Below are 11,288 nucleotides of genomic sequence, written 5' to 3' on the forward strand. Positions count from 1 at the left end.
TAGGTAAGAGATAAACATAAAAAGGTAGTACAAGATTTTAATAGCAACTCTGACCTTCATAATTTTTCTCAGTAGTTTTGGGTCATTAAATTGGATAGAAAATTGATAGCAAAATGTGAAAGAGAACACACATAATGTCACATCAAAATAAGTTTGCATCCTACATATGAGTATGCATCAAAACTGAATTTTTACATCCTCAATCTATCTGTATCAATAAAGAAATAAGACATTTTTGTAATACAAAATTCTTGAACCCTATTCGACTGTAATCTTTCAAACCTGCAAAATAAAACAAAATCCATAAGAACTAAAATAAAAGCATTTATTTCTAACAAACTATCACAGATGCTTTGTATATACCTTAGGACATGATACAAGTTGTTTCACAAGCAACACTAAAAATTCCAATGTTTTTCTTGTTTACTAGAGTGATGATAAACTATATGCAAAGTAGAAATAGTGCAGCATAATAGATGATTAGTATCTACAATTTTTAATCCTGAAAATTATAAAGAATGTAATACTCACAAGTGTTGCTGCCTAAGAGAATGCAACCCAAGTTTATAATGATCTCTATAGAATTCATTGCATTGGGAATATCCTACTTATTTGCAAACACCGGTAACACTACATCTCATAGTTCATCTTGCAAGAACAAGAAACTTAAATTCTACGGATAACATGAAAATAATTGTTAAAAGAATGAGGCAAATTTTACACATAATAACCAAAGTTTCCATGAGAAAGACATGAAATCTTCTTGATCCATTTTCCAATTGTGTTTATACAATCCTAAAAATTCACTTTGATAGTTCTGACTAATTATTGTTGGAAGGATTTTATTTGCTTCATCAAACGAGTGTATATTGTAGTCTTGGCTTCTTGTATTTTTCAAGATAGTATCATTACTCGTCTAGTATTATTCAATCTGAAAGGATGATATTGATATGTTGTTTTTCTATAACAACCAAAACAAGGGGTTGTTAACCTTTACACAAACAAGGGATGAAAGCATAAACATAGGGCATCAACAACACAACAAAATAAACCTTTTCCTATGCACTTGGAAAAAAGTCTAAGCAATGCTATTGTTAGGATTGCAACAAAGGAAACCCCACTACAACCTATCAACAAGGCCCAAGAGTGATTATTTAAGAGTCAGCATTATTAGTAGAATTTTTTTCAAAACAAAAGTGGGACCACTAACTTCAACAACATAGGCCACAAGGCTAGTGGGCATCGCACCTGAAATACGGTCTAACATCCAAAATTGTGACAAGAATGGAAGCAATAGAAGTCTAGCTCAGACCAACAGCATGAGAAGCATCAATATAATCAAAAAAAAAATCTTCTTCATTAGAAAACAAGTCCTTAAAAGGAAAATCTAAAATAGAATCAAAAGCTCTAATTGTCAAATGGTCATTTTTCACGGCCCTCCATCAAGTGACAACACCTATCCAACACAAAATGGAAATCATTAGGCATGTATCCTATAGAGATGCAATCTCTACAACAAAATGGAAAACTCTCATATTCAATGCTTCACCCATGGCCTCTCATCAACCATGATTGAAGTGGAGAGATCTCTATTTCAACTAGAATACAAACATAGAATAGCCCAAAATTGTACTAGATCCATCCAATTTTAGGAACTAGCAAAGGGAATTTCCACTGGCCTCGGGAAAAACAACTCACAAAAGTGAAATGAAGATGAGGAAGAAAAACCCAAACATAACTCACATAGGTATAGCTCAATGTCACCAAACATTAGGGACTTCAAAGAATTAGTCACCCAACGGTGTAAATATTAGAGGCACTAGAGACTCTAAGAATTTATAGACCATACTTCTACACTGATAAAATTCCATGTTATCACCACAAAATAGGATAAACTTTGCATAAGACTTGACAGCCCAAGCATAGCTCCTTCAACCAAAATTTGACAGTCAATTATCTAGAGCATTCAGCGGGTCTAGAACCACCAACAAGAGCAAATATCCTAGCACCTAGAAGCCTAGCTTAGTGCTACACCAGGAGAGTCAAACCCCAACAAAAACCATCCAATGGATCTCTTCTAATTGGGTGTGTTACAAGTATATTAAGTTCCCCTCTTTCTCTAGAGTGGAAAACATCATGAATTTTGAGTTCAGATCTACGTTATGTAGTATTTCTTTACTCATGTTTAGAGACCCTTACAGTATATTCAGAGATACTTATTATATCTACTCTATAATAAATGGTAGTGTAATAGCATACTAGCATCAGAGTTCATAACCCAAATCAAAAGTGGTTAGTTACACAAGAAGAAGCATCGAACATGGGACATGAGAAACAAATTCAGATTGATTTGTCCTCTATTATTAGAGGATCATAGTAAGGCACAACACAAATTCTCAAACATAAATAATAGTCAACTATCATTTTACTTAGATCCCTATGAAAATGTAGTATTGAAATAAAATATACATTGGAGTTAGGAATTTGGTTGACAACCAAAATCAATTGAATTGAAATAAGAAGCTTCACCAAAGAATCAACTAAATATGTAATTTTAAGAATATTTTGCTACTCAAAATGTTACAACTTCTTCCTTCTTGACCTTAAGCTTGTGACATTTTCTAGTTTTACAGGGGGAAACACAATCTCTCCAACTATTAGTTCTAAATGGCTTCCACCTTAGGCACATAGACTCTTTGAACTAGATAGATAAAATACACAACCATGCTGAAGACCATGGAAATAGAGGATAACATGGAAAATACCAAAAAACAAGTTGGATGATGATGAAGACTACAGTGAAGGTAGAAGATCCCAGACATCATCAATTAATACCAAACTACCAAATGGAGTAGACAAACTTGAAAAGAAAAGACACACCTTACAACTAAATGAAACTCTAGAAGCTACCATCAAATGGCATGACATTGAATCATTACCAATAAATGAATACAACATAGAGAAGCTACTAGATATGGTATTTCTATTCATTTTTCAAATGAAAGAGTGTAGTAGGTATGCAACCACGACTAAGGAAAGTGCAATTTGACACCATTTTCCATGTTGATGTTGAGATACAGAGCTATGCAATCCAATCTCCCAAGGAATAGATAGCACCACTTATCACCATCTTTGCCAAAATAGGATTTTTCATAAAGCGATGTTAGAATAGTTACTAAAATGGTCATAAATTATGTTGTTATAGTAAAAGAATACTTTAACTTAAGAAAAAAAACTATACAATATTAAAACATGATAACATTCATTAACACATAAAATTCACAAACACACAACATTCGTGAATAATTCATTAATATGCAACATTCAAGAGTAAGTCATTCCTAAATAATTCATTAACGCCCAACATTAATGAATAATATTCATTAATAGAATATTCATTAACAATATTCAAGAGTAAGTCATTCATGAATAATCATTTCTTTTTTGCTCTCTTGCCGTTTCTTTTTTTCATAAAATTTCTAAGAGGAATATCAATGTCCTCATCATCCCCCTCCTATACTGGTTCTAACGCATGTCTCCTCCTCATCCGTTTAGGAACATCATGAGGTTGTTGCACCAAAGGGGGGTCCACTGTAATAACAAGTACTCCATGAGTTAAATTCACACCATTTTATATTAGTGAATTACGAGTTTTTATTTAAGTAAAAGAACTATAAATCAATAAATTAATTTAAAAGAACAAAACATAGATTTTCTTTACCTAAATGTGCGACATGATCTACCTGCTGATCAGTCTGAACATCCTTCGGCACTCGTTCAGCACGACATGATTCTATATCCTCAACACAAAAAGGTTACACCAAGTTCAATTAAAGATGTTAAATTGTATTAATAATTATATAATTAGTTTTAAATAAAAAATGAGCACCTCCATGGATAGTACAATGCACATCAGGGGCTTCATGATGTTGCATATGATATGTGTCACAATTAACAGGCTGCATTGCAATGTCATGCACATTATTATCAAATAAATTATTTCTCAAGTATTCAATTTCTAATATATATGTTGGCATATTTACCTATGCACATGATGCAAGAGACTGTTCAGTTGGGGCAATGGAAGTTTTTCGTAGGCATTCAGCCACCGCTGCATAGCCTTGCTTGAAGGCAATTTTTTGGTGTTCTTTTGTGGCCTCCAAATTAAAATCAGCGCCCTGCATTTTGTTATTAATTAACAAAATTATTTGCATTTTATAAATCTTTTTTTTTTGCAACTTATTTATTGCTACTTACAACGTGTGCTTTGATTTTTGAATATCCCCCAGAGCCAAGTTTGTGCTACCCAAACTTTTCTAGCCTCACCTTTGTTGCCTTTGATGTGTCCTACAACCTATCAAAAGTTTGAAATATGTTAGATGATATAGATATAAAGATCAATACTAAATAGTGGATTATTATATGGTATGAAGGTTTTAGCATAAAGTAGCATGTTCCACCAAAAATATGAAAAAAGGTAAGAAATTATAGCATCATACCTTTAATTGACATGTATAATCATTCTATTTATCCATGGAGTTCATGCTAAGTATTTATCCATATTCTGACATGCCTCTCCATAAAATTACACATCAATTTTGATAGTCTATATTATCCATTTTCACACAAAGTAAACGATAAGCTAAAAGTTGAAATAGCTAGTAGATTTTATAGATTAAATTTTTATCCCCACGTTCCACACTCAAAGTGTTTTTATTCCCAAGGCTGCAATAGGTATAAACTTGAGGGCGAATGTCAGATTTCAGATTATTTTAGTAGCATTCCTTTTTACCCGTAGCTGAAAAGTAAGTATTTTTTTTGTTTTCAATTTAAAAGACATCACCTTTGTGCATCAAGTGCTTCTTTAGCCTCCACACTGCATGGAACTGATTTTATAAATGGTGGTTGTAACTGAAACAAAATCCCCACTGATTTGCTAAGATAACTAGCAACTAATAGGAACTACCTAGCATTGTTCCAGCAGAAGACTCACGACTTAAGACTTGTCTTAATCTATGTTTATTTTGATTGCTTCTAGCAGTGGAGCACCATTCAGAATGTTTGAGAAGATCAGAAATGTTACATCATAGTTTGGAGGATGTTTCGTATAGTCTACATCCACAACAAATGATTTCAAAGCTGACACTTAGATAGAAAACTGTTTAGATAAGCTTCAACTATTCTTAAAAGTCACACAGTAAAAGAAGAATTAAGGATAGAAAAAAATAAAAAGTCAACTTTAACACTTTTACTGTAGAAATTAAGAAAATTAGTATGTGATCATGTTTAAACCATTCGCCACATAATTTTGATCCTATAAATAAGGTATAAGAGTTTAAGAAACAGTAAATTTCATAGAGTGGAAAGAAATAGCAAAAATTATCAGCATTATTTATAAGAATGAAATTTGGGTTAGAGTTTTCCAAAAAAAAATACATAACTTTAAACGTTTGCAAACAAATGCTTTCATGCAGATTAAAATAACATAAATGATTACAGTTGTAGGGGACATGGCCAATAATGGAGAATGCACACACAACTCCTCCAAATAAGGAAAGCATTGTAGAACTTTGACATTAGCAAAATCTTCATCATCAAAAATAGGTGATTTTCCTAATTGATTTCACTTTTGCAAAATGTTTTAGAAGTTGAGTGTCAGTTTCCAAATAGAGACATTTAGGTAAACAAAAGCTCACCATTATCTTACTTGGCAAACTACAATCAATAATTCTAATTCTTTTTAAGAGTGGACAATTCATATCCATTGTCATATATATATCATTAACATGTCAAGGGGTGATACAATCAAAAGATCAAAACTAAGTGCTAATCAGAGCACTATCAATATCTCAAGTCTCAAAATGATACATCAAATATACAATGAATCTTATGATCAATATAAAGATACAAAAAGGAACAAAAGATAGCATGGACCTAACTACAGCCTTCCCCCTCATCACTAGGAGGAGGAGGAGGAGTAACATTTGCAGGTGTAGGAGGCACTACACCATCAGAAGCTCAAGCATAATTAAAGAACCTTGAGACATGTTGAGCTAGAGGTACTGCATTTTCATATACTACATAATAATGAGCAGCTCGAGAGGTATGATGATAGGTCTCATCTCGCTCTAATTACATTTTTAGTCATTGATTATCTTCTTCTTCATCTTCATCATCATCATCATCACCATCATCGCCATCATCATCGCCATCATCATCACCATCATCATCACCATCATCACCATCATCATCGCCATCATCACCATCACCATCACCATCACCATCATTGTCATCATCATCATCTGCTTCTTCATCATCTTCAATATCTTCTTCTTCCATAACATTATATTTTATCGGCCTTCCTCTTGGATCATGTCTAACAAAAAATGACCAACCCTATTTATGTGGAACCTTTGAGTAAAACACTTGCTCACATTGGCTTGGAAGAACATAGGGCTCATCTCCAACTGGCTGAAAAAACCTTGTATTGATCATTGTAAATCTATTATCATGTTGAATAACCATTCTATCTGGATCATTTTGATTTAATCATAACCTATACCATTTGACGACGAATAGAAATACTTTGAAGGTGTTAAATTCACACTCAATTATATCATCCAAGATGCCATAATATTGATTTTGAGATTGTTGAGGATGTATGTCATTTCTAGATGATATATTGGTGACCTCAAAAACTGCAATTATCCCAGAATCACAGGTTTTCTTTGTGTCATCCAACCTTTTTGTGCAAAATAGGTGGCCATGATAGTACATAGCTTTGTGGTGCTTGACTTGCAATTTTTGAAGTGTGTATAAATTATTTGCATCATGAGTTGATATGAAACATACGTCGAGTTATGATCATTAATAAATTTCTATGTACCTCTCCACCTCTTAAACCCTTTACTAGATCAACTACCATCGGCATAACATTGGAATCTCCATTACGATGAGATTCTGTAACTAATGAAGCAACACCTTCCCATGTTAATGAGCAACCATTTTGTTGACATCGTTCAATCCATTCTGTCATCCAATCAAGATTGTTCGCAATATACAAATGTATTGCATCCCACTCTCGACCACCTATTTCAAAAAAATACACCAATTAAAAATAAATTATATTGAAGATTTATAAGAATTAATTAATTACAATAACATCTTATATTTACCTCTCACTTTCCTCGATCTACCTTTGCCCATCAAGTACTCCCCTTCAAATTTGTTAATTGAGTTGGGATCCCAAATACGATCTACATGGATCTTTGCTACAAACTTAAGAAGATATTCACTAATGTACACCATGGTCTGGTATACCATATATCCCTCCACCATAGAACCCTTGGGATGTGCTCTCTGTCGAACCAAGCCTTTCAAAAATTTCAAGTGCCTCTCAACCATCCACATTGATCTGGTTGGTATAGGTCCACACAATTCAATCTCCTCAACTTGATGTATGAGGTAGTGTTCTTATGCATTGAAAAAACTTGGAGGTAGACATTTTTGCATTTCACACATCAGAAGAGGAATTCTTCTCTTCCAATATTTTATATCTTCTTTATTGATTTCTTTAGATGACAACCACCTCATGTATTTTCCAAGATCATATATAACCTGTTTGACATTGTTGGTGAAGTGGCGTGGGAGAGATAGAGGTAGAACATACTGCAATATTTGTAAAATGATCTTGTCAATATTTTATAAAAGAATGCAATTGAAACTACATGCAGTATATAAATATATAGTGAATACAAAATAACATGAATTACCTTAATAAATGTATGTCAATCGTGTGTTTTCAACCCTGGCCCAAATTCACTTTTATTTGATATGACATTGTTTATGTTTGCAATAAATATTGTGGGAAATCGTATTTTTTTATGACTTCTTTTATAGCATTGCTCTGCTGCTCTGACAATAACCAACTAAGGGTACTTGTATCAATATGGTCTCCATTGTTATTTGATCGAATGCCAACTTTCATTGCATGGTTGGATTCTTCAATGTCACTACAAGTTTTGACAATTTGATCTTTGCCACGCCTTCCATCCAAGATTTTCCATAATGTCTCTACTACATTCTTTCTAATATGCATAGGATCAAACAAATGCACAATCAGGAGTTTCTCATAGTACGACAACCTAGTAAATTGCATAGGATAAATTTTTAGTCCTTTTGGAAGTTGGTCATTGATGTCTTGATGACCTTCACAAGCATCAGTCGCATCATCAATAAACAAAACACAATATCAAAATATAAATTTGAAACAAAAACCATCAAATGGAATGACATTACCTCGATGATTTATTTTATTGTATACCAACTTCCATAGGTGAGGTGTCATTCTCTATGGCTTTGACGTAGTCTCTTCTAGACCATTGAAAAGATGTTCTTCGATAATTCGGTACTTATGATTTTTGTGTAGAAAGTGTCTATTCTCATCAAATATCTACTTTCTTAAACTTTTTGAATGACGAGATTTCGTCTTTTGACCACAAACTGGACATGCAAATTTACCCTTTGTCTGAAGACCTACAAGATCATGTATAATTCAATTAAATGTGTTAACTTTGACATACCAAAAAAGAGGTGTCAAGAAGAGAAAATACCACAAAAATGTGTTAGCCCAGGGGCATCATGTATTGTCCATACAAGCATTGCATGAAATTGAAATTGTATTTGTCCTATTGGTCTACAAATTTCATACATAGTAACCCCATTCCATAACACCACTAACTCGTCGATAAGGGGTTCAATATATATGTTTATATCTTTAACTTGGTACTTACCTAGTTGAATGAGAAAAAACATTACATAATTATTTTGACCATTTGATGGATTAGTAATAATAAATTAATTTAGATGACCACTAAATAAAAAAATACCTGAAACAATCAGTGTCAACATTATGTGCTCTCTCTTTATGGACAACCAAGGAGGTATGTTATTGTTGATAACAAAAATAAGCCACACCGAGTAAGTAGATCTCATCTCTCCATAAGGATTGACACCGTATGCTGCCAATGAAAGCTTGAAATTACGAGGTTCTTCTTTAAAGTGTGGCCATTTTTGCTCTATTTCCCTAAATGTCGAGCCATCTGCAGGCATTCACATAATGTCATCTTGACTTCTATTGCGTGCATGGTAATCCATAAATTGTGCCAAGCTATTGCACTTGAATAATCGTTGTAGACATGGAATAATGGGAATATGTCGAAGAACCTTGCGAGGCACCTTTTTTGTTAATCGATCTGATTGATATCTATTGATATGACAAATAGGGCATTGTTTTGCAAATTCATGTTGTTTATGATATATAATATGATCGTTCGGACATGCATGTATTGTTTGATACTCCATTCCAATATCTTTCATAATGGCAGATAATTCTCGGTACAAGCGAGGTAGAATGTTTGATGGTGGTAACAAACACTCACCTATCAACTTACGACCAAAAATATAATTTCTTAATTTAAAGAATATTAATTGCTACATGAACCCAATGTTAATTGTAAGGGAACTACAAGTAAAATAATGAAATAAAATGGTATACCTTAACATATGTGTCATTGCTACATTGGATAAACCATTCATAACCTTCAAGTTCACCAATAGCAATACAGCGGCAAGAAGAGTTATTTTGGAGCCTTCATATAGGGACTGTTGTGCCTTCTCAAGTAAAGGTACATCAAGCTCTGCATCATCATCATCATCATCATCTTGATCATCGTGATCATTTTGATCATCATGATCTTCGTCATCCTGGTCTTCTTCCATGGTATCATTACCTTCTGCTTCAATATTCACACCTCCATGTTCCCTCGTTTGGAAATTTGCATTCTCTGAATTGTCATGGTCCATAATATGAAACTTAGGGATGTTGACCTATATGAAAATGATGACCTTATATTAACCATGACCACGATGCCATCATCAAATCATGTCTTATTTAATTTATAAACTATTAAAATACATACCAATGGGTGATACTCGTTTCCCCCTTCAATGTGACCATGTTTCCTACAATGTTGCTCAACTGTTGTGATTAGATATCTTCGAGTCTTTAAGCCCTTACACATTTTGCAAGGACAATAACATTTTCCATCACCTTTTCTTTTTAAGTTAGACCACAGTCTAGCAATTGTCTCCCTATTTCTTTGTGTGTTGATATCGTCAGCCATGGTCTTTCTTGAATGGAATGACTCATTGGTGGAAGAAGGATGATTTGTTTGCAACCTGCAAATGGAGTAGTAAGAGGAAGACACATATAAAAAGGAGTTAGGTCTCTGAACCAAGTAGAAGTTAGGACATGCTGGAGTGAGGGCATGCTGGAGTGGGGTCAGCCCAAGATATTTTGGAATCTTGAAGAACCTGGTAAAGGGTATTTGGAAAGGTGAAAATAAACAAGTAATTTTATAGCTACAAAGGAGGAATTGAGAGCATTATAAATAATGAAGAAGAAACTTAAATTCATACAACTTCACCTCTATTTACAATTTGACCTTTCTGCAAGTGAAATATGACAACATACAAAATTTCCAATCACATTTTCACTTTAAAAAGAACACCAAATATACCTTTGGTACAATATCTTCTTCAAATTCTTTGCCATCAAATTCTTTAGAACTGCAAGCTCCTGTGCAGAAAAAAGATGAGATGTACTAAGTAATTTTTGATCGGCAATATTTAAACAAATTAACTATCAAAAAAACAATTTATGAAATTCAGTTGCTTTATTATGTACTAAAGACTTGGCAAGATGTTCCCGAGCCTATCTATAGAATGCCTATCTGCATGGTTGTTTGCAAATAGTCTAGTATGGTGCCGCTTTTGAACAACAACAAATGTCACTAGGGCTGGTAATTTGGCTCAAGAGATGCACAAGCCTGTTGACACCACAGAAATTTTAGTTCATATAGCATTCAGCTGTCTTCTTTAACAAAATCCAAAGAGAATACAAACAAACTAATGAGCCGTGTCTATCTCAATTAAATAGCAAGTACTATAGTGAGTATTAGGAAACTGACCTTGTGAATAGCATCCCATTCATAAAGTATTAGGATAGTGACCTTGCTGATTAGTTTAACATAGATTGGTGAAAGGAAAATTCGTAATAAAAATCTAATTTTTTTCCACACTTGTTCAAACTATATAATGAAATGACAAAAAATGAATTGTATACGAGTCACTCCAAACCCTTAGCTTTTAATACACTTCATAGATGAGATTGCATTATATGGTTTGAACAAGATGTGGAGAAAAATCAAATGACATAGATATAAGCA

This window comes from Cupressus sempervirens, chromosome 2 (genome assembly GCF_028749045.1).
Source record: "Cupressus sempervirens isolate cs-2001-9-10 chromosome 2, ASM2874904v1, whole genome shotgun sequence".
Lineage (NCBI taxonomy): Eukaryota > Viridiplantae > Streptophyta > Pinopsida > Cupressales > Cupressaceae > Cupressus > Cupressus sempervirens.